This window comes from Notamacropus eugenii, chromosome 2 (assembly GCF_028372415.1).
Source record: "Notamacropus eugenii isolate mMacEug1 chromosome 2, mMacEug1.pri_v2, whole genome shotgun sequence".
NCBI classification, from domain to species: Eukaryota; Metazoa; Chordata; class Mammalia; order Diprotodontia; family Macropodidae; genus Notamacropus; species Notamacropus eugenii.
The window spans coordinates 398237279-398263366 of NC_092873.1; the positions used below are offsets into that span (position 1 = coordinate 398237279).

At 37.5% G+C, this 26088-nt stretch overlaps 1 pseudogene; it reads right to left on the reverse strand.

Annotated features, from left to right (window-relative positions):
• Positions 1-17089: 17089 nt before the first annotated feature.
• Positions 17090-18152, reverse strand: LOC140524096 (poly(rC)-binding protein 2 pseudogene; annotated as a pseudogene).
• Between the last annotated feature and the right edge of the window lie 7936 nt (positions 18153-26088).

Here is a 26088-nt window from a genome sequence, read left to right on the forward strand (position 1 = left end):
TGATATCCTCCAGTGAGCACTCTACTCCCAAAGATCTACACGCATCTTCACAGCCACAAATAGACAAATTTCTCTCCTGCTGCTCCTAGCAGGTGTTATCGCTCACAGCTCCCCATTGACTCTAAAAATGTCAGGCATTGAACTCCATAACGATGACTCTTGCACTTTTGAATGGTACCCTGCAGTGAAATCAGTTTTTGCTCTCTTACATGGATCCTCCTGTAATTCCACATAGCTCCTAATGGGCAACACCAGCATTGTTTCCTAGCCATAAGCAATCTGTCTACTAGAGTAAATCTTCCTCTACCATTGGGTGTAGGTTTTACCACTGCAATTCCATTCCATTCCGATTGTAACCCATGTAAGCTCTGAGGGTCCTTATTCCATTTCCCACTCTCATAGATGAGTTTCACATCCCTACATCTTCCCCTCAGTGTTCTAGAGGGGTCACTTGGAATCTGGGGGGTGAATAATGCCACTTACTCAAGCCCCCACTGGTGTGTTCCCCATAGATTATCTGTTAAGAATAATTTAGTCACATAGACTTAACCAGTTCTTAGTAAAGGGTACTTACAGAGGTAGTATATTAACATTTGTCACAAAACATCCACCCTGAAGTCTACATATGATGTACTTTCTCACAATTAACTTATAGAGTCCAAGAGAAAGTGGGCTTACCCTTAGAGAAACTATAGAAACAAAGAGATATTTCACAGCTCTTAGTTGATGGAGCCCTTAGGCAGACAAATAATGGTCTAAATTTTCCCATATTATGTAAATATCCTGCTGGTGTATATTACATTAATTTTTAATAAAACATTTATTTTGTAAGAACTATGAATTGAAGTTTTATCACGGATTAAAGGTGAAGAACCACAAAATGTATTTTGACATATAAATAATAAAGAGATATTCAAAGTAAAGTGAGAGGTTCAGGGACCCCACAAGGACGTGGGACAGAGGATCATTTGGAATGAATTCACTAGTTCAAGCAATATTTAAGTCATTAATAAAGGCTTATTGTTATGCTGTTACAGTGGGCAGAGCTCCTTAAAGAACTTTCAGTTTAACAGGAATCACACTAAAGCTTATACCTGGAAAGTAATGGATTATCTGGTAGATATGCTAGTTTGGTGATAACTCACAACCTCGGTCTTTGGCCTCATTCACTACTGGAAACAGGGGAATGGGTTTCTCAGTGGTGTGTTTTTGGTCTGTTATGTCTGTAACAAGATAACTTTGAGAGCTGATATCTATAGCTTGACCTCTGGATTAAATAGGATAACTCTGGAAATTAATGATAATGGTAACTCTGTGGTTACAAGGTACTCCTATTTTTGCAAGTGAATTTCTTCAGAGGTCAGCTTATTCTTGTGATGGGGAAATATATTTGTCTGCTCATGAGTAATTGCGGGGTAAGGTAGTTTGCCTTACTGTGGCCCACTCGTGAGTTAGTGCTAGGCATAGTGTCCTTGGGCTGGGCAGAAAATTGTCAGGGATAGTGTTTTGAGGCTAGGGAGAAGTATGATTTTTAAAACTGGGGTCCAAGCACAAGCCCAAGTACCCCATCATTGGTAATATAGATAAATATAGATAAATTGGTAATATATATAAATATATAGCTATATAATATAGATAAATTGGAGGAAAGGCATTCTGATTTATAGTTTGACTACAATTACTAACAAATAGAGAAGTTGGCATTATGTGCCGTAACCTACATAAAAGGGCACATAAGGGCAATTGGCATAGAGTTAGATGGCTTGGGGGTAAGAATTCCCAGTTTAGCTTCTTACTTTTTGTGTTACCTTGGACTTCAGTTTCCCATTTGTTTTGTGTTACCTAGGAATTCAGTTTGCACTTGTTTTATTTTTTAAGTTCAGAATAAAAAAAAAAAAAGAAGAAGAAAAATGGGGCTGTTTGGCTGGATGATCCAAGGCTCTGTTCAACGATAGATCTATGATTTTACAACTGACTGGAGATTCAGGAAGTCTTTTTGCCACCCTTTCCCCCACCCTCTTTCACACTTTAACACTAAAATATTGGTAGCTGACTTTCAAAGGACTAACAGGAGATAGTGGAGATCTGAGAGTCTTGGATTTGGATAAACCTAATATGAAAGCAAGCTATAGAAATGGAGGAGACTTTAAGAATAATGGCTGGTGACTACCTTTAAATTGTGTCATAAGACATCTTGTATAGATTGCCTTCGAGCATCTCCCCCAACAGTTTACCAAGCTTTGACTTTCCCCTTCTACCTGGTTTATTGGATACGGAAAGACATCATTAAAATTGAGAGCCCAAGGGTTCTCTTCTAGTCTCCTCTAATAAACTCATTGTTTCAGGTTAATTTATAGCATTAGCTAATTGTTACCTTGAAGGGTAAAGGAAACTTGTTCTGAGGGCATAGGACTTAACAAAGGTAAATCTAAATGATAGGAGGAAGGGAGGTTTGTCAAAAGAAAACCATTAGAAGCTGAGAAAATGGGAGTTTAGACCAGATAGGGAGTGAAGAGGTTTACTTCTGTGTGCTTTCAGGGGGGTGTTTCCATAACAGAATATAAGCTCTTTGAGGCTAGGGATTATTTAGCAAATATCTTCAATCTTATGTTGGATTTAGCAAAAATGCTGCATTCCTTCCATCTGTCTTTATTCCTCTTAACACTGTCTGCTCTAATGCATGCCCAGATCTTTACTTCTCATTTGTACTCTCCAGATAGTTTCTTAAGTGTTCTCCTTGAATCAAATGTATCATCAGATTTTCTCCTAGAATCATATCTCACCCCTGTGCAATCCATCTTCTACACAGCTGCCAAACTGATATTTCTTAAAAGCAGATCCATTTATATGCAAGGCACTAAAACAGATCTTCTTGGGTCCTACAAAGATGAATATAAGAAGACTCCTGACTTCAAGAAGCTCATAAACTGGTATAAAAATAAAGCAAGTACACAGATAACTATATTAAGATTGTGGTTTAATGTGATAAGTGACATTGGAGAATTTTTTCTTGAATTTGAAAGATTTTCATCATCGTATACAATGAATCATACTTATGTCTGTTTTACTGGCATAAGCTTCATTGAAGGATAAAGAGATCACAGGATGATCCCAATCAGTCATCATTTCTTCATATTATACCTCCGCAAGGCCAGTGCTAAGAAATTGCTTTACCCCCAGAGCTTCTGTTGGGACTGAATAATCTGTCCCCTTGTGCTTCCTCAGTCTCTAGGCAAAGAACTTGGCTGGCTGGGGTTAGGCTTCTCTCAGGTGGTGTTTGCCATTCTGAGTGCTTTTCCTTTTTTCTTTTTATCCTCCTTGGATATAGCTACTAAGCATATTCCCAGGACCTGAGTTATAGATTTTGTGCAGGCCCAGGGAAGGTGTAATAACTTCTGTTCTTTGCTACTACAAAATAGAAAGGCATAACCAAAACACTAGAGGAGAGGTTTTATTTTTCTCTATAACCCATCAGCACTTACATGTAATCACTTTACAGAAATAATTACTTTATTGATTTCATAAATCTTATCCTGGAGTTCTTTAATCCATGTTAAAGTATATTTCTTCAACCATAGGAAACAGACCATATCTACTCATCTTTTCTTTTCTCTCTTTACAGAGAACAATATGGTTCTGTGAACATTTTGGGATGTTCTTAAGTGATGAGTGGATGACTGATAAAGCATTGGCTAGTGTCAAGAGAATGATATTTTAAAAATGGGAAAAATTTCATATCAGTCTTCTCTACAAACTATGCAGTCTTACACTATCGATCTGTAATAAACTAGGCTCCATTGGTTGGGTGATTGCCTGAGGAACTGTTTGAAATTGTGTAGGAAGTGATGGATTGTAATTCTACCTCACTCAGTTTTATCCTGTAATGGTGATGGCAAGTCAAATAATATATGAAAGGTAGACATGACCAGATTGGGACAGACAAATGTTATTCTTTAAGAGATGAAAGTTCTGGCACCAAAATTTAAATGCATATGACGTGAAGGGAAACCCTGGGAGAAATATCTGTAAGATTCCACATCACATAAGATGGGAAATGGATTGTCAAACTGCTGTGATTAAGGAACAACAAATAGACTAGTAAGGGAGACTGTATGGTGTATAGAGAGGAGAAAGACAAGTGCCTTAAAGATTTTTAAGGTTGTTATGAAGAAGAGGGATTAGATTTGTTCTGTGTCAGCCAAGAGAACAGAACGAGGGCCAAAATGGGTGGAAGCTATAGAGAGTGAAATTTTGATTCATGCGTCTAGATTTGGAAATAATATTGGAGATCATCTAAAGCAGTGGCGTCAAACTTAAATAGAAATGGTCACTAACAGTACATGCTTAAGGATGCCTGTGGGCCTCATATTGACTTAAATGTGATATTATCAATGTTTTATTATATTTTTACTTATTTTGTTGATTAATTCTACAAGACTCAGAGCTACAGGTTTGACACCTCTGATCTAGGCTAAGTCTGGCCCAGAGATGATACACAAGTGACAGTGGCAGGGTCAGAATTTGAGCTTAGGCCATATGACTCCAAGTTCATTCTGAATATTCCATGCTACCTCCACTAGGTTTTATGTCAGGAAAAATTGCTATAAATTGTGCTTCAGTCAATTTTTAGTCGTGTTTGACTCTCTGTGATACAATTTAGGGTTTGCTTGGCAGAGATACTGGAGTAGTTTGCCATTTCCCTCTCCAGCTCATTTTCTGGAGGAGGAAGCTAAGGCAAATAGGGTTAAGGGACTTCCCTAGGGTCATATAACTAGTAAAGTCTGAGGCCAGAATTGAACTCATGTCTTCCTGACCCCAGGCCTAGTGCTCCATCTACTATGCCATCTACTTGCTCTCAATTAGAGTTTTCCAAAAATGAAATGGGCTACCTTGTGTGGCAGTGGGATCTCCATTATTAGAAATCTTCAGAAAAGTCTGGGTGACCACCTGTCTGCTATACTGTAGAGAGAATTACTTTTTCTGGTATGAGTTAGATTAGATGGTCACTGAAATTTGTTACAAGTCTGTAACTGTGATTCTACGATTTAGAAATTATACAAAATTTTAACCCTCTCTTTATATACTTTCCCAATTATGAGTATCCTTAACAGTAAATTTGAGATCCAAGTGAGTATTATATACCTATAGTCAGCAGGAATCAATCTATTCAGTTCAACACACACACACACACACACACACACACACAGACACACACACACACTCACAACTTTCCATAAGAGACATTCAGTGAAGGCATCAGCAGACAATATAATGACAAGCTGCTCTGTTGAATGAATGAATCTGACCAATATATCAAACATTGATCTCAGTGCCCTTTAGGAGAGACCATTAGGAGACAGGGGAAAGGCTTCAACTGTATTGACTTAAGAACTACATATGGCAGTTGGAACAAGGGGCTTGCAAGACCACTGGGCCAAAGGCAGCCTAAGAACCTTAACTGCTTTACTCAGATATTGGGAATAAGCTATTTCTAAAAGTTGCTTTTGGATTAAAAGTTGTCTATCTGGTGCCAAAAAACTTGCTCACCACTGAACTTCCTTCCCCTTAGACCTTTCCAGGACATCAATCAATACAAAATTCTCAGCTTGGTGAAGACCTGAATTGTAGCGGCCTTTTCTGTGGTCTCCCTTGCTGAGGTTGGTCTATAAAGCAAACATAAAGGGTTTCTTTTACACAGATATCCCTGTCTAGGCTGACAACCTTCTTGTGCTTTGCTTTGCCTCCTATAAGGCATTCTTCAGAATCAGCAGGATGCTTTTATATGCCCTCTAAAGGTTCTCAACAATATACTCTGCTTTCGGCATGTACAAACTGAATAAAATATGAAAAAATGACTATCTTTTCTGCTTTCCTTGCAACTCATTCCTCCACACATCCAATTATTCATTGAAGAAATAATTTTGAGCATATACTCTGTGTATGGTATTATGCAGGACTTGGTAGGAATGCCAAGAAGTTTAACAAAAGTCCCTGTCCTTAAAGAACCTTGTGCTTCTCTCCCTTGGAGTAAAATGCTTATGTTCCAAAATCAAAATGAAAGGAATCCACAATATTTTAATCACGAATGATCTTCCTGTCTCTCCATCCTGTCTCCCCAGACTCAGAATCTGCACTGATTCAATTAAAATCTTGCTTTTCAGACAATTCATTCCTAAATATATTCAGTTATTTATTGAAAATAATATTGAGCATTTATTTGAGGAGAACTTGAGGCATCTTATTTTAGAGTTCTTCATTTTGCAAATGAGGAAACTAAGGTCCTGGTGACATGTCCCAGGTCATACAGGTAGCAAATGCTACCAGGGTTAGAATTTAGTTCCTCTGACTCTTCCTGCTGTACCACATCCCCCTCTCCCATAATTCACTAAATACTGATCATGATAATAACAAAAATAATAGCTTGTTCTTATGAAGTGTTTTAAAGTTTCACAAAATACTTTACAAACATTGCCTCATCTTATCCTCACAATAACCTTGAGAGAAGTGTTATTATTTATCTCCATTTTACAGATGTGGAAACTGAGGCAGAGAGAGATTAAATGACTTGCTCAGGCTCACATGTCATAAATGTCTGAGAACAGATTTGAAATTGTTTCCTGTATATCTCCTCACTTTAAAGATATTTACTTATCAGCTGTCTACTTCCATTCAACTCAACTCATCCTTTTAAAATTATTTTCTTTATTTTTTCTAATCTAACTTGATTGAAATAAAGTCTAGATGTTTGAATTATACAGGTAATTGTCTTGCTTGTTCATTTCGCTTTGTATGTATCCTAGCTTAGTTGTAATTACTTACCTTCCTGAAGCTTTTCCCAAGTTTCCCCCCACCTCTGCATGTATGTGTAAACACACATACGTACATGAGCACCCATACATGGACACATGTAAACTTATATAATGTTTTTACTGAAGAAGAATCACGGTTAAAAGACAAAAGGAGCAGACTTCTTTTGCTGAAATTTGATGCCCCCTTTCTTAATGCATTAACAACAAAGCTGCAAAAAGTTAACTTAATTATCTGCACTAATAAAGATGTGAGCTACTGAAATAATCCAAAACAATGGCTATTTAAAAATATTTAAAAATGGCTTGGAATAATCTCTCTTCTCCTCTGATATTTTTAACATCAAACTAGGTGGGAATGGATATTTATCTGGCTTCTGTTCCACTGCATCTCCCATCAACCTTTATTAATTTCTGAGATGTTCACCCCAATTTACAAAAGACCAGTGAGTCACCTAGCATTACACAGTGATCTGAAGCAAAGTTAATTGGAATTAAAAGCTTCTAATGTGTTTTCCTTCAGTTGTTCTTCTTGTTAAAAAGAGAGGACTGTTCTGTCAGAGAAGAAAGAAGAAGATAATTTGCCAGTGTTTAAAATTATTTATATTTCTGATTACATTTTATTTTAAATTGGGGGCTTAAGAACCTTTAATCCTGAGGAACAAGTAGCAGGCAGCTATTTGTTACATCTCACTTTACAGTACCACTGTAGTAAATATGTTTTTTTTTTTTGTCTGAAAACCACTTAAGACTGTATACCTAATTGAGTCTCAACTGATCATCTTGGGGGAATGGAGAAGTATATCACTGGCAAGTTGAACCAATGCCTTTAGATAATCATTTCCAACTTCTGGTAGGTACCTCTATGACTCTGGGGGAGGAATTTAGCCTTGTTCTCAGAGGTAAAAATCATTGGTGTGAGTGGGAGTTGGGATGAGGACTCTCTGACTTTATATTATGGAGGGCATGAGGATCCCCATTCATATTTCTCCATAAATAGACGTGCATTATGGGGTCTAGAGTCAAAGAGATGATCATAGGTAAAGAAGGGAGTAACAAGAAATAATTGGGCAAGTAGAAAAGAGTAAATATGGATTAATTCCTTGCTTCTTTAACTAGAACAATGGCAAGTATCCTTTTGGAAGGGCAAAGTACACTGATTAGAAAAACCTCTTGTATCAGAAAAAAAAGCATAATTATGCACAGAAAATATTTCCCTTTGATGTTTAGATGTATAAGCAAACATTTTCTAAGAAGATATGTCAAATATTGCAAAAGGCTTGTTTTATATAGGCATGGCTTTACTCTTTCCAGATTCTTATCTCCCCTACCCTTGTTAAAAAGAGGTGATTCAACTTACTATCAAATCAATTCAGTTGTCTGTAAAGAGAATTTTGGAAATCTTGTATGTTAATCAAGGGCATTGAAATCAGTGGATAAAGAATGAGGACTGCTGAATGAGAATGACATTTCCTAGCATTCGCAATTCAAAACTGTCTACCAAAATGATTCCATTCCCCAAAAAATCCCTTCAAGCAAGCTGGCCCTTTTTGACAGGTGAATAAACAGGGCCACTGAAGGGTTAAGGGATTTACCTCACAGGATGTCAGATCTTTGCCCTGGCATTTAGGCTCTGCTTCCTATATGCTACAGATATAAGGAGGGTTTCAAAAGAGAATATCCAAAGAGCCTGTGCTTGGAGGCATGTGATTTTCTTTTATCATACAGTATAATTTGACTCTGAGGGGATGGCTGCACAGTAGAGAAATTGGGAGTTTGCCAGTAAGAGGAAATAACATGTTAGTGAAGAAATAATCTAGGATGACTTACATTTCAATCAGCTTCATGGATAAAGTCAGCAGAGATAACAATAACTCCAGAATCAGAGATAATTTAAAGTCTAATATGCAGTGGAACTGACCTCTTTTCTTTCAGTTTGATCCTATTTTTACCTTAGATGCTAAGTTCCATAAAATGTGTTACAATTCTACTTGCATAGTGCCATTGAATTCCTGTAGCATTTTTTTTTACCAGATCTTATGCTAGCATGGAGCAAATATAACCAACTGACCAAGGCTTACTTTCCCATCATTATTACTATTAAATGATATTCTTGAACGGTCATTAGATATATGGAAAGTGTAGAGAATGCATCACTTTGACTTAGTACTTGTGTTCAAATGACTTCTACCTCTGACCTCAAGCATGGATGTTGAGAGTTATAATATTTCATTAGTTCAATGATCCATGATTTTATTATAGTTAGTACTCTTTCAATAAAAATCACCTTATTTCCAAACAGAATGTTTTTCTGAGCTATTCCACTAGAAAAATCCATCACTTAGCAGATAAAAATCTGGTGATGAGTATCTTTGAATTAATTAGTTTGGTACCCTTGTGGTAAACATATAATCTGTTCACCAGAGTTAAATAGATAAGTACAGTGGAAAGAATGCTGGATTTGGAGTTCAAATGCTCTCTTTGTCACTTATTCTGTGTAACCTTGAGCAAGTGATTTCTCCTCTGTGGAACTGTTTCTTCATTGGTTAAATTTGGATGTGGATAGAGAAAGTTTGGTTTAGTTGACTTCTAAGAGACTTATTTTAGATCTAACTATACTATGTTACAATATTACTTGAAGCCTTTCTAGCTTTTTGGACATACTAGAGATTTTACTCTGTTGGCATAGTCTTCAAGAACTGGTAAGCACTTCCACTTACCAGTTGCTATCAAGTTAGGACAATATTGAAAAAGACAGACTTTTGAATAGACTAAAGAATTTCTTTCTCTTGTGTAATTCCTCTCTTTTTAGAGGATGCTATCCATTATTACCACCTAGGATTATTGGAATATTGTGATTTTTCTCAGCAGATGCCAGAATATTAGTGAATGAGAAGCCACTTAGAAAATATAACAGTAAGTCAGGTATGGACAGTGATGATGCTAAGTTCATGTTTGATATTTTGTCTTTCTTTGTAAATCCATATAATTGACACTGTTGTATAAGAAAAGACTCAAAAAAAGGCTTGTGAAGATCTTCCCTTGAACAGTAAGGTGATAAGCAGTTATTAATTTTATATCGTATATTAGGCATTGCACTTGGAATACAAACAGAAAGACAGTCTCTGCCCTACAGGTACTTATATTCTGATAGGGGAAGAAGACATATAAAAGGAAGCTGAAAAGATGGAGTGGTGATGAAGATACTCTTTATAGGGGCACGGTAGAAAAAGATCAGAGTGCAGGCTAGATAATGATACATGGTGAACCTGGGTGTCCTCCTTAAGTGAAGGTTCTAACAGGAACTGTCCAATCCAAGATAGAGGTCACAGAGATAGAGTATAGTTTTAATGCGTGAATTCCAAGAGCTTTTGTAAAGAGAATGGGCTGCCTTAGAAAGTACCCGTTGACTGGAGGTCATCATGTGTACATGGTCACCTATCACTGATGCTGCAGAGGGCAATTTCTTTTCAAACTGGGATTGAATTGGATGATCCCTGAACTCCCTTCTGACCTTGATATTCTCTGGTACACCCTCCTTCTTATTTGTATATTTTGTCCACAAGAATTTATCTTTTTTGTGACATTTATTTCTTTTACGATTGAGATGAACTATTTAAATGACAGTGTTATCAAATGTGCTCACTAATGACATCTAGTTTCTTGAATAGTTTAGCAAGAATTTTGTATCAATCATAGATAGCATCAAAGGAGAAGAGGCAACTTCCATAGTTTCTATGGAACATAGAAACTATCTTTAAGTCCAGAGTGATACAGGGTTATACTGATCATGACCTGATACCACCAGACTGGACACATGTTAAAAGTGGATGGAGAAGTGACATCAATAGAACTGGAGATCATATTGGAATATGGAAAACCTGGGTTTGAGTATTGACACTAATGTATACTGGATTTGAGAACATGGGCGAATCATATAACCTCTGGGTGCTTTAAGACCATAAATTATAGATGAGTTGTTAATCTGCAAAAAAAGGGGGGGTGAAGGGGAATTTCCATAGATAGAATTCCATAGACTCATTAAACATCTGAACCCCATGCTCCTAAAGTATAAGAACGGTTGACTGCAAAATATGCAAAAGAATAGGCAAAGTTTTATAGTCACACAAATAATACCCCCACAAAAGTAAAGCATAAAGCAAATATGTAAATTCCAAATTAATAGAGTACATAGTTGTCAGAATAAGGGTAGGGTTAAATACTAAAAGGTCCCTAAATAGGTTAATTTTGGGACAATATTTTGGAGGCAATGATAGACAAGGATTAGCAGGGAGGGATGAAGAGATAGTTTTGCTAGTCTGAAGGAATGGGAATGATTAAGGAAGGTACAGTATGGGAACTTGCATATTCTCCTTGAAGGATCATAATTATTTTTACAACTGTGATTCTTATTATGAATCTTAACTATAACTTTTTGTCAAGATGTGCCCTAGTAACACATTCGCTGCATGTGAACCCAAGTGTGGTCCTTGTCTATGGATGACAGGCTTAGTCCATCGTTTATCTCCACGGGTACTTATTCATAGAGGCATCAATTAAAGATGTTTATGCATATTATCATCATTCATCACCTGAAGTCAAAGCCTTTTGAAAAGATAACAGTTTAGCCAATTAGCAGGGCAGCGTGATTTTTGAGGCTTTATGAGGCAGCCTGAGAATGTGGGAAGCCTGGGGCCTATATTGATGTTTTCCTTGTGGGACAAAAATCATATTTGTGCTTTGTTTTCTCAATTATTAGAAGAAGCTTAAAAGCTTGTCCTTGGCTTATATGTGGGTCATCCTAGGAATATATGATGTGTGATACGTAAGAATATGATTATTCTTCTGTAAGAATCTTTGTTTATGCTTAACAGACCCTTACAATTCCTTGTTAGTGGCTTCTGGGAGAAGTAATTGAAAATTCTCTTTTAACTGCTGAGATAAATATTAGCGAATTTAGTCTTTTTGTGACTTTTCTTTTTCCACTTTATTTAGTATTTTATTTTTTCCAATTACATGTAAAATGATTTTTTAAGTTTTCCTCAAGAATAATAAAGAAAGTAAAAACAAAGCATGCTTCAATCTGCGTTCAGACAACATCAGTTCTTTGTCTGGATATGGATAGCATTTTTCATCTTAAATCCTTCAGAGTTGTCTTGTATCATTGTATTGCTGAGAATAGCTAAGTCATTCACACCTGATTATCTTACATTATTCTTATTACTTTGTATACAGGACATTTCACTTTGCATCAGCTCATGTACATCTTGCCAGATTTTTCTGAGAGCATCTTACTTATTTCTTATAGCACCGTAGTATTCCGTCATAATTACAATCATTATTTGTTCATCCATTTCTCATTTGATGAGTATCCCCTGAATTTCCATTTCTCTGACACCATAAAGAGCTGCTATAAATATTGTGTAAGTATAGATCCTTGTCATTTTTGTTTTTTTTTTAAATCTCTTTTTAGTTACAGACCTAGCAGTGTTATTGCTAAGTCTTATAGCCCTTGGGGAGGGGGAGTTCTAAACTGCTCCACAGAATGGTTGAATCAGTTCATAACTCTACCAACAGTTCCTAGTGTCTTATTCTCCCCACATTCCCACCAAACATTTATCATTTTCCTTTTCTGTCCTATTAGCCAATCTAATAGGTATGAAGCAGTACTTCACAGTTGTTTTAATTTGCATTCCTCTAATCAATAGTGAGTTAGTGTATTTTTTCATATGGATATAGATAGCTTTGATTACTTCATTTGAAAACTGTTCATATATTTTGATTGTTCATGAGTTGAGGAGTTACTTTTATTTCTATAGATTTGACTCAATTCTCTATATGTTTGAGGAATGAGGTCTTTATCAGAGAAATTTGCTTCAAATTTGTTTTCACAGTTATGACTGCTAATTCTTATCTCCTTCCATCTTTTCCTCCCTCTGTTTAGTCTCTTTCTTTCCTTTCACCCTGTCCCTCCTCAAAAGTGTTTTGCTTCTGACTACCCCCTTCGCTAATCTGCCCGTCCTTCTATCAACTCCCCCCCCCCACCTCTTTTCTTGTCCCTTCTTTCTCCTAGTTTTTGGTAGAGTAAGATATTTTTCTATACCCATCTGAGTGTGCATGGTATTTCCTTTTTGAGCTAATTCTGAAGAAAGTAAGATTTGCTCACTCCCCCTTTCCTCTCCTTTCCCCCCCTAACACTGTGAAAGCTTTTTTTTGCATCTTTTATGTGAGACAATTTACCCAATTCTACCTCTCCCTTTCTCCTAATGCATTCCTCTCTTACCCCTAAATTTTATTTTTTTTAAGATATCATCCCTTCATATTCAATTCACACCTATGTCCTCTATCTACATATACTGTTTCTAACTGTCCTAATAATGAGAAAATTCTTATGAGTTACAAGTGTCATGTTCCCATGTAGGAATATAAACAATTTAACTTCATTACATCTCTTATGATTTCCCTCTCCTGTTTATCTTTTTACTGTCTTGAGTCTTGTATTTGAAAGTCAGAATTTCTATTCATCTCTGGTCTTTTAATCAAGAATGTTTGAAAAGTCTCTATGTCATTGAGTGTCCCCTCCAATGAATTATACTCACTTTTGCTGAGATGATTCTTGGTTGTAATCTTAGTTCTTTTGCCCTCTGGAATATCGTATTCTAAATCTGCTGATCCTTTAATTCAGAAGCTGCTAAATCTTATGCTAATCTGACTACAGCTCCATAATACTTGAATCATTTCTTTCTGGCTACTTGCAGTATTTTCTCATTGACCTAGGAGCTCTGAAATTTGTCTTTTATTCCTAGAATTTTTCAATTTTTCATTTTATTATCTCTTTCAAGAGGTGATTGTTGAATTCTTTTAATTTCTATTTTGGTTCTGGTTCTAGAACATCAGAGCAATTTTCCTTGATAATTTCTTTTTTTTTCCTATTCACAATGAAAAAGCTCCAGTCCATCTTTTAACTGTTTTTTGAAAAATTCTAACATTACAGAACTAAACTGAAATGTATTAATATTCCACTCTTATATTTCAATGACAAAAACAAAAAAAAAATTCATGAGCCCCCCACAAAAGAAAACCAAAAAAAAACCCAACCCCCAAACAAAGCAAAACCAAACCAAAACAAACAAAACAAACCAGAGAGAAGCTTATAAAACTAAATATGGTTCTTAGCATTAACGGCTGAACAGAGAAAGAAATTAAAATGCTACAATTAAAAAAATCAGGGGGGCGGAGCCAAGATAGCAGAGTAGAAAGACGCACATACACATAGCTCCGAACACACAACCCATAGAACAACTACAAAGAAGTAACTCACCGCGAATTCTGCACCCAGAGGGCACAGAACATTGGAGCGAGGGAGATTTCTGTTCCAGAGAGACCTGCAAACCTCTCGCAAAAGGTCCTTCACGCTGCGGACTGGGCGCCGGGACTGGGAGCCGAGTACAGCCCTGCCGCGGCCACAGCACCGAGAGGAAAAGATCCGAGCGGGCTTCAGGGGCGGGATCTCCAGTGGCCACGCGGGTCCCTCCACCCACAGAGGGACCTGCAAACCTCTCGCAAAAGGTCCGTCGAGCTGCAGACGTGGAGCCCAGGCCAGACCTGCCGCGGCAGCGGCACCGAGAGGTACAGATCCGAGTAGGCTTCAGGGATGGGATCTCCAGCGGTGGCACAAGCCCCTCCACCCACAGGTGACGGGGGTCAGTGAGAAAGTCTCTTTGGTGGGTCGAGAGGGGAGTGGGGTGCCCCCATAACTCGGGGTGCCCCCATAACTCAGGCCCCCCCAGGAGGTAGAAGCTGAGAGGCAGCTGCAGACCGGGACTCCCCAAGGGGGCAGGAGCCTGGATCCATTGTGGAAGGTCTGTGCATAAACCCCCTGAGGGAACTGAGCCTGAGAGGCTGCCCTGCCCCCAACTGAGCATCTGAACTTAATCTCACACTGAATAACAGCCCTGCCCCCGCCAAAAGCCCTAAGGCTGGAAGCAGCATTTGAATTTCAGACCCCAAGTGCTGGCTGGGAGGATCTGGAGGCAAGGTGGGGGTGGAGAGGACACTCAGAAGTCAAGTCACTGGCTGGGAAAATGCCTAGAAAAGGGAAAAAAAATAAGACTATAGAAGGTTACTTTCTTGGTGAACAGGCATTTCCTCCCTTCCTTTCTGATGAGGAAGAACAATGCTTACCATCAGGGAATGACACAGAAATCAAGGCTTCTGTATCCCAGCCCACTCAATGGGCTCAGGATGGAAGAGCTCAAAAAGGATTTTGAAAATCAAGTTAGAGAGGTGAAGGAAAAACTGGGAAGAGAAATGAGTGACATGCAAGCAAAGCATGAAAAACAAGTAAACACCCTGCTAAAGGAGACCCAAAAAAATGCTGAAGAAAATAACACCCTGAAAAATAGGCTAACTCAACTGGCAAAAGAGGTTCAAAAAGCCAGTGAGGAGAAGAATGCTTTCAAAAGCAGAATTAGCCAAATGGAAAAGGAGATTCAAAAGCTCACTGAAGAAAATAGTTCTTTCAAAATTAGAATGGAACAGATGGAGGCTATTGACTTTATGAGAAACCAAAAAATCACAGAACAAAGCCAGAAGAATGGAAAAATGGAAGATAATGTGAAATATCTCATTGAAAAAAACAACTGACCTGGAAAATAGATCCAGGAGAGACAATTTAAAAATTATGGGACTACCTGAAAGCCATGGTCAAAAGAAGAGCCTAGACATCATCTTTCATGAAATTATCAAGGAAAACTGCCCTGAGATTCTAGAACCAGAGGGCAAAATAAATATTCAAGGAATCCACAGAACACCGCCTGAAAGAGATCCAAAAAGAGAAACTCCTAGGAACATTGTGGCCAAACTCCAGAGTTCCCAGGTCAAGGAGAAAATATTGCAAGCAGCTAGAAAGAAACAATTCAAGTATTGTGGAAATACAATCAGGATAACACAAGATCTAGCAGCCTCTACATTAAGAGATCGAAGGGCATGGAATTGGATATTCCAGAAGTCAAAGGAACTAGGACTAAAACCAAGAATCACCTACCCAGCAAAACTGAGTATAATACTTCAGGGGAAAAATTGGTCTTTCAATGAAATAGAGGACTTTCAAGTATTCTTGATGAAAAGACCAGAGCTGAAAGGAAAATTTGACTTTCAAACACAAGAATGAAGAGAAGCATGAAAAGGTGAACAGCAAAGAGAAGTCATAAGGGACTTACTAAAGTTGAACTGTTTACATTTCTACATGGAAAGACAATATTTGTAACTCTTGAAACTTTTCAGTATCTGGGTACTGGGTGGGATTACACACACACACACATGCACACACGCACACATACATAGAGACAGAGTGCACAGAGTGAATTGAAGAAGATGGGATCACATCTTAAAAAAATGATATCAAGCAGTGAGAGAGAAAGATATTGGGAGGAGAAAGGGAGAAATGGAATGGGGCAAATTATCTCTCATAAAAGAGGCAAGCAAAAGACTCATTAGTGGAGGGATAAAGAGGGGAGGTGAGAGAAAAACATGAAGTCTACTCTCATCACATTCCACTAAAGGAAAGAATAAAATGCACACTCATTTTGGTATGAAAACCTATCTTACAATACAGAAAAGTGGGGGATAAGGGAATAAGCAGGGTGGGGGGGATGATAGAAGGGAGGGCATGGGGAGGAGAGTGCAATTCGAGGTCGACACTCATGGGGAGGGATAGGATCAAAGAGAATAGAAGTAATGGGGGACAGGATAGGATGGAGGGAAATATAGTTAGTCCTATACAACACAACTATTATGGAAGTCATTTGCAAAACTACACAGATTTGGCCTATATTGAATTGCTTGCCTTCCAAAGGGAAGGGGTGGAGAGGGAGGGAGGTAAAGAAGTTGGAACTCAAAGTGTTAGGATCAACTGTCGAGTAATGTTCTTGCCACTAGGAAACAAGAAATATAGGTAAAGGGGTATAGAAAGCTATCTGGCCCTACAGGACAAAAGAGAAGAGGGAGACAAGGGCAGAGAGGGATGATAGAAGAGAGAGCAGATTGGTCATAGGTGCAATTAGAATGCTTGGTGTTTGGGGGGGGAGGGGACAAAAGGGGAGAAAATTTGTAACCCAAAATTTTGTGAAAATGAATGTTAAAAGTTAAATAAATAAATTTAATTAAAAAAAATAATCAATGAATAAACATTTATTGAATGTCTAAAAAAAAATCAGGAGTGGATGATAAAGTTGTGTAGAAACTAAAAATTTACAAACTATTTAAAATCTGCAAGTGCTCACTGTTCAGAAACTACACAGATGGATCATGGGTGGTGAACAGCAGAAAGGGGTTATGGGTGAGTCTGCATTGTTCTAACTGCTCCCTATGCCACCCGTCTCCAAAGAACGCCTGACATTGATTAGATATTGGGCCAGGCTAATGCTGGCAGCAAATCCAGTGATGGTAACCTGCCTGTCAGTAGATCCACTGAATTGGCAATTTTGATCTGAGCCCCAGACATCTGACAAATCTCATTGATTTTGGTGCCTTGATGCCCGATTATGCAGCCAATTAAGTCATTTGGAATGGTGAGGTCATGAGAAGCAGTCTGAGCAGATGCATCCAAACCTACCCAATAGCCTTTCACTTCTAGAGAGCTGGATTCAGTGCCACTGAATCTGGCGTTGCCATGCATCATGAGAAAGTGAGACTGTTGCATTGTCAACTGGTGCAGCTTAGTTAAATCTGGCTGTGGAATGGCATACTGTGCTTGAATGGTATAGGACTGATCACCTGCAAAGATGACTGGAGAGCTGGATGGCTTGGGCCAGTATGGGATGGTCACACCCCTTTGGGGGAGACTCCAACATGACCATGCAGTTCTGTTTGACATACTCAATGATAGATTGCGGGATGCCAGCAATAGTGATGGCCAACTCAGTTGAGTTTGGTAACATATCCTCTGCCACCCGGACCTCAGCCCCTATACTCTCTCTTATTCCCTTGATCTTGCATCCTCCTTTTGCAATGAGAGAGCCACACTGGCTAGCAGGGACCACAAGCCTCAGGGTGACTGGGAGTCTACTAGAAGTTGTACTACTGGTCATAGAGCTGCTGATGTCCTCTTCCAATTTGTCCAATAATCATTGCAAAAGCTTTAAAGATGGCATTGGCGGGTCCAGCCAGAGTAATTATTCTCTCAGAACAATTCCCTTCTGAGTTGATACGAGCACCACTCTCTTCACATATCTTCTCGTCTGATTCTCCTTTCTTTCCAGTAATGCTTCCAACTTCTTTTCCATGGATAAGTAGCCAGATGGTGAGAGTGACATTTAATCCACCTTCAATCATGCTGATGTCCATGTCAAGCCATGTTCTGGGGATTTGGACTTTGTAAAGTGGTCAAGTCTTTGGTCACTGGTGGAAGTAGAAGCCAAAAACTTCAGATGTGAGGTGAGTGAAGGGAAAAGGGGAGCTCAGGGAAAAGATAGGGTGGGAGGCCGGGGCAGAACAATAGGGGCAGGCAGAAGGGCGAGGGTGTACCCAATGGGCAGGAGGAGGAGGAAGGGTGGAGCGAGGGGGGTGGGCGGGCAAGAGAGGATGTGGGCTGTGGCTGCTTAGGCTGCTGGCTCTGCTGGTCTGGGCGATAATTTCTTGAAAGAAGATGTCTAGGCTATTTATTTATCTTTCAGGTAGTCCAATAATTTTTAAATTATCTCTCATGGATCTCTCTTCCAGGTTAGTTGTTTTTCCAGTAAGATATTTCTCATTGTCTTCTATTTTTTCATCCTTTTGATTTTCTTTTATTATTTCTTGGTTTTTCATAGTCGTTAGCTTCCATTTGCTCAATTCTAATTTTCTTTTTCTTGGAGGCTTTGGATGTAGGAACTTTGACTTTGTCTTCAGTTGAGTGTTTTGATCTTTTTTGTTACCATAGTAACTTTCTATGGTCAGAATTTTGTTTTCTTTTGCTTTCTCATTTCCCAGTCTATTTCTTGAGTTTTAACTCTTTGCTAAGGTGGATTGCAGGCTGGAGGATTCACTGTCCCAGACTTCAGGGATTTGTGCAGCTGTTTTCAGAGATACTTCTAGGGACCTGTAAATTTTTAGTTTTTCCAAACTGGTATGATCTAAAGAGAGGTGTGTTTACTACTCTTCTGGCTGATGCTTTGGGCTGTGAGTGGCTACAAGCACTCTTTTCTGCCCTGGAACCATGAAGAAGTTCCCCTGCTGCACTGTGGCCACAAGCTGTGGTTTTCTAGTGCTCCTCCTCACATTGGGACTGCCCCCAGGACTGCAACCTGGATCCAAGTATGGGCATAGTAACAAAGTCTTGCCATAGTGCTAACAAAGAGACCACTGTATTATCCTTCTGACAAGTTGTTTGACCTCCTTCCTGTCTGTGACTGAGAGCTCTGGAAGCCACAGCTGCTACTGATGCTGATTCAGTCACCCCCAAGGCCTGCTCCTAGTTTGCTGTGACTGGGAATGTGCTGGAGCAACCTGCACTGGACTGTGATCCATTCTTAGCCAGGTGTTACAGACTTTTTCTGCAAACCTAAGTTGCCTTTGGCTGGAAAAATTATTTCACTGCATCTGTTTGTGGGATATGCTGCTCCAAGATTGGTTTTATGGCATTATTTAATGGTGTTCACAGGGGTTTGGGGGAGAGCTCAGAAGAGTCATTGCTTTTTCTCTGCTATCTTGGCTCTGCCCCCATGCAAATCTAGTCTTCACTAATGTTTTATTTGGCTGTAAGAATAAGACCTTTTGATTAATTTGGACTTTGAAAATAATCTGGTTGTTTATTTTCCTTTCTGTTTTACAGAAGAACAAAATTTGAGAAGTGGAAAATTAGGATGGATTTCAGTGGCCATTTAGAATGCCTGAAAAGAATCCATAGCATGACGTACTAGACAAGTGTTCATCCAGCCTTACTTTAAAGACTACCAATGTCTAAGATGAGAGTGCTCCCTGACACAGTGGATAGAGCAATGGAATTGGAATCAAGAAGACTTATCTTCCTGAGTTCAAGTCCAGCTTCAAATTCTTACTAGCTCTGTGACCATAGGCAAGTCACTTAACCCTATTTGCCTTAGTTTCCTCATCTATAACATGAGCTGGAAAAAGAAATGGCAGACCTCTCCAGTATCTTTGTTAAGAAAACTCCATATGGGGTCATGAAGAGTTGGACATGACTTAAATGACTGAATGGTAACAAATGAGTAGGAACCCATCAACTCTCAAGGCAATGCACTTTACTTTTGAAGTGTTCTAATTGTTAGGAAAATTTGTTTTGACATCAACTCTAAACTTTTCTCTTTATAACTTCTACCCACTGATGTTGATTTTGCCCTTAGGGGGCCTGGTAGAATAAATTTAATTTTCTTCCATGTGACAGTTCATCCAGTTTTTGAAGATAGCTGTCATCCATCCCCAGTTCCATCAATGTATGCTCATATACTATATCTTGAGGCCTTTAACCATTTTGTTTGCCCTCTTCTAGACTCTCTGCATTTTATTACCGTGCTTTTTAAATTGTAGAACTCCAGTGTAGACCAAGATGTGTTCTAACCAGAGCAGAGTACCAAGAGATCATCCTTTTCTTATTCTATGTATCGCTTAGTGTTTTCTGAGATGGAATTATTTTTCGTGCCAGTGTTGACTCATGTTGAACTTGTAGTCCATAAAAATCCTCAGATTTCTTTTAGACAAACCAGTATTTTACTTTTGAAGTTTTTTTTAAATCCCAGTAAGACTTTACATTTGTTCCTATTACATTTAATCTTATTTGACTCACCCCATTGCTCTGACCTTTCAAGATTTTTTTTGATAGTCTGTTTGCTAATCTTCCTACTTTTATGTGATCTGAAAATATAGCATGGCATTTATGTCTTTACCCAGGGCACTTGGAAAAATCTTGAACAGCACAGGGCCAAGCATAGGTCCATGGAGTACTCAACAGGAGTTTTCCTGCCAATATATAATTGAATATATTATTGAATATGGCTGACCAGGTTCAAGTACATCTAGTTATATTAACATCTAGTTTGTGTCTCTCCATCTTTTCCCACAAGAGTAGCATGCCCACCATTAGCATAGACTTTAAAAAATAACTCAAATTTCTGCATTTTTAATAAAATGATACAAGTAGGATTTCCAACAGTGCAGTTACAAAAATTTAGGCAAATCACTCGGGATTTTCTGAAACTCTAGCTTTCTCTTTGTATTTTTTTGGCATCTGAATTGTCTTCATTTTTGTTCTCCATGCAATATCCTTTCTTCTTGTATATTTGTGAAGGTTCCTTTGCTTCTTTGCAGGTGCATTTTTGGGTTTGGGGTATGAATTCAGAGGTTCCAGATAGGTATAGTATTCCCTTGACCTTTTAGTGTAGTATCTCTGTTGGTAAAGGAAATTAGGTTAGTCTGATATGACCTGTCATTGATGAAGCCATGCATGTTCTTTACAATCATGTCATCCTTTGCTAAATCAAAACTTTAAGAATACATGTACAAATTTTCCAAGATACCACAAACTTACTTATAATTTGGAAATTGCTGTCTTAATTTTTGGGCGGGGGGGGGAAGAGAAATCAGAGATTTACCTTTCCTTGATTCTATGGTATTTCTCACTTTGTCATGATTTTTTAAATCTCATTGACTATAACTTAGCAATTACATCTGTGCCTGAGTATGCATTTTATCTTGGCTATGTAACTTCCTTTGATCAGTGGTAGCTAAGTGCTCTCTTACTAGTCCCTTACTTATCTTGGTCATCAATTCCTTATTAACCATCTTTGTTCTTTTCAGCATAGATGATTCTTCTTGGCAGAAACAAATGAATCAAAATAAGCATCAAGCACATCTTCCTTTTTTGTTATCATTCTATTCATTTCAAGTAATGTTCCTGTTCTTTCTTTGTTGCTTCTATTTCTCTCAATATGATTTTAAAAATCACATTTTTATTAGTCTTAGGTAATTTTGCTGTTTTCACCTCATTATGTGTTATATTATAGTATTATATAACAATTAAAAAGTCAATCTTGGTGTCCAGCTTTTAGACATATATTTTAAAAATCTCCGTTAACTGGTGAATTCCCCAACCATTGTACTTTGATGATAACCAGCATTTTCCTTACTCATTTGCATGTTTTCAATCTTTAGAATTTCTTTCTTGAAGGTTTCCCATTCCTCCTGTACTTCTCTCATAATACCTATCCTTCCTCTGAACTGATTGCAATCAACTTTCCCAATACCTAGGCTCAAACTAGTCTTGACTTTCTTTTATCACAAACTCGAAATGAGAATATTTTCCTTCCAAAGTTCTTATTGTTTCTGTCATAGCAAACAGTTTCTCCCCATTTGTGGTTGTCACATCCAGTATAGAAATTATTTGCACTTTTTAAAGGGTCTAATTACTGCAAGTCAAGCATATACTTTGTTAATATTCCTATTTGTCACAGAAGAAGAACTCTAGTAAGTATCTTCTTAATTGAAGTCTCCCATCACTCATATATCATGTCTATATGCTAAGCTTGTGATCTGTTACTAGAACTATTTATCACTTATCCAGATAGTCAATAGTATGCTCAAATGGCAAAATTATTTCTGTTTCTACTTCCATTGAACTTTATTCAAATCCTCCTTTAGTAGTAAGTGGATTCAGATGGCTCAGGAGGAGAAAGCGAGGCTGGTGACCTGCACAGCCCTCCCTCACTCAAGATGAAGTCAAGTACAAGTCATATCATCATTTCTCTGATGCCATGGTCCTCTTCAAAAATGAAGGATGAACGCAGCAACGACAACTACAATCCAAATGCTCTCCACCATTCCTCTTCTGTTTTCTGGATTTTCTCACTTGAGTAAACATTTTTAATAGGCAATTGCTAATTCCAACACTACCAACTCTTAAGCAGTCCATTTCTTTTGAATGAGGTACATATATTCAGAGCCATATTATAATCATCAATTTCACCATACTAGCCCTCAGTCATACCTACAACTTTACCTTTTTCATTAAGACCTTAATTTTTCTTAATTATTGCCTGAACTTCAGGCATTTAATCAGTTTTATTATAGTTTCCTATCTTATTTTGTCTCCTGCAAATTTCTGAGTATTTCAGTTTTTAGTCTTCCTTACTCATTGTAGCTGCCATCTGTGGTATATAGATTGATGGATAATAATTTTCTCTATCATTGTCCTTTTTAGGTCAAACCTCTTTTATTATTTTGCAAGGCATTCAACAAACACACATTCCTGTCTAGTAATATTTTTATTTCTAGAGAAGTGAGTAGATAATAAAGAGTATGAATAGTCATATAAATTAATGCTATCTATTTTTCTCATGAAGATACCAATATGATCATAATTGTATTGTATTCTATTTTCATTAATATAGGTATACACATATGTATATTAATCCATAAAAATGCTATTTGAAAATGTCATTCAACTCAATGGTCAAATTGGAAATAATAGACAAATTTAATTAGAGATTCTATGTAATGTTTTTGTTTCCTTCAAAATAATTGATTCATTAGTAGGTTATGAGTCAGTAGGTAAATAATTGGAAGTAATTGATAAGTTGTGATACAACTTAACGTATTTTTAGTCTTTGCATGCATAATAATGATAAACCTCCAAATTCTGGTTTTCATAGGTTATTCTAGTGGCCCACACGCTCAGACAGAATCTACTTAGCTGGAAGGGTTTTGAGAATGGGCTTTATTAACAATTGTTTGTCTTTCTTCTAATTATTAGCATTCAAAACATGGAAAGAACGCCAGAAGGTTGCCTTTCTGGCAATGAATATTATGAACACAGCAACTCATCAACTATCCTGACTATTATGTACTGAGCTATGAAGGGCCTGGGACCTCAATCAATGGAATCAGTCATTGACCCTGATGAAATTTTACATATATACATGTACATATGCACATGTATATATATGCATATATTGCTAGCTTGCATTTTATATGTATATGAATATGTAATATATATGTAATATGTAATATATATAATCCCTAAAGAACATTTACTTATAATATCTTATTTTTTTAATCCTTAAGAACAAAACGCTCTGTAAGTTAAAGAGGGGTTATTATTCTCATTTGAGTTGTGTTAAGTAAAACAACATAAAAAATAAGTGGTTCCCTCAAGGTCACATAGTTAATAGGAAAACTAAGCCTAGAATGTAGGTGTCTAGATTTCTAGTTGAGTGGTCTTTTTTTTTTTTTTAACCAGATCATAATATAGCATATGTGCCATATCAAAGGTTATGTATTTGCACGTTCTCCAAATTCAAGTCTCAAGGGTTTTATGTTTCCAATAACCTCTACATATTTGTCTGTTGCAATTCAATTTACAGCTTAAAATGAGAATTGCTAGTGCAAGCAATCAGAAAGAGTAATGAAAATGACTTGACAGGCTTCTTAGCCCTCTAATATCTCTGAGAAAACAAGATTTAGCCAAAGATTCAATGAAGTATTCACAGGGAAACTATTCTTTTATATTTAAAGATCAAAAAGAAATTACTTGGGGAAAATTATACATTTTTATTTTGAAAGTTGTTTAGAATATGTAATGAACTTAATATTTCTAGGTTTATCCATTTCTAAAGTGTCTGGCATCAATTAACTCACTGTTTATACAAATTCAGTAAATAATGTTTCTAATACTTTGAGCATGTGTGGATATATGAAAAAAATGTAGTTTTTTTTTTAGTTTCATATTAACTGGTTCTTTATTGACGTAAGATCTAAACCTGTCCAGTTTGAGAAGAAACACATTTTGATGTGGTACAGCAATCTTGCTGAATTCCTCTTGATCCTTGGAAAAATTTATTCCAAGAAAAATAATAGCTACATATCTATTTTAAAAACCATGGATATTAAAATCTGAAACAAAGTCTGTCAGATTTTGGTGCACTCCTCTGCTGAGTTTTAGGCTGATCATCATTTAACTCCCTAAAGACCTTACCGGGAAAAAAGGGATCACTTGCTCCTGTTCTCCTTGAGATAACCAGGAGTGCAATATAACAAAACAGAGCAATATAAAGAAAAAAAGCTAATAAAATCCCACACCAAGAGGTCATGTTCCCTGGTTTTTCTCAAATGAGATTCAAAATAAGGAAAAAAATGAGGATGTATTCATGATTATCACCATTTTCCCTAGACAATGGAAGTTTAATTATTCAAAAGAAAAATACTTTTTTTTGTATTTACTAACAGTGATCTTTTTGCAAATTCAGGTAAATAAGGAACAACAATTTTCATTTGGAATCCTTATTGTCTTTTGAATTCCTTCTTACCTTGGTAATTTTTAGTAAAACTAAAATTCCAAAAACATTTGCCTCAAATCTTATTGCTTCACCTATAGTACTAATCCTTTCATCTTTTATCTTTTTCTGGAATGTTAGGTGGTATAGTCATTGGGTAAATTTATAGTGCAGCAAGGTGGTATAGGAGACTTGTCTTCCTGAGTTCAAATCTAGACTAAGCTATTTATTATCTCTGTGACCCTGGGAAAGTTACTTAATCCTCTTTGCTTCAGTTTCTTCATCTGCAAAATGAGCTGGAGAAAAAAATGGCAAACCACTCCAATATCTTTGCCAAGAAAACCCAAATGGGGTCAAGAAGAGTCAGACATGACTGGACAACAACAACAAAAATTCATTGAACATTTTGTCATGACTTTCACTAGAGGTTAGGAGAGGTAGATTAGCCAACAAACAATGGTAATTTTAAAAGATTGAAATTTTCTCTTTTTAGGAAAGGGGACATTATCTCTCAACAGTGGGCGAGGCAGAAGAAAATGGAAGAGGGTGAAACATTCAAAGTCTGTAAGTCAAGCCACAGCCCAAGTTATGTTCTAACCCTAAGTATGTTTTCTTTGTTTCCCCTCTCTTTCAAAAACACACAAAATCTTCCTAAACTATTGCTTTTTAATCTTCTCCAGACTGGGTTTCATCTTCAGATCTCTCATCCCCAGATTTTTCTGGCAGAGGGCTGACACATTTTTTCTTTCTGGGGGTTTTCTGACTGTTCTTTCTCTTCTTTGGAAGGAGTCTTTTCCTATGATGCCTTTGATACTGTGGGGATAGCTTAATTTTACTTTTCACTTTAATGTGTTTAGTGGCATTGGAGAAGGCCCAGGATGCACTGAGAGACCTTGGCCTATAAATATCTGGTCACTGGATCCAAATGGCTCTGGAGGAGAAGTGAAGCTGGTGACCTGCACAGTCCTCCCTCACTCAAAGCAAAGTCAAGTGTAAGTCATGTCATCATTTCTCTAATG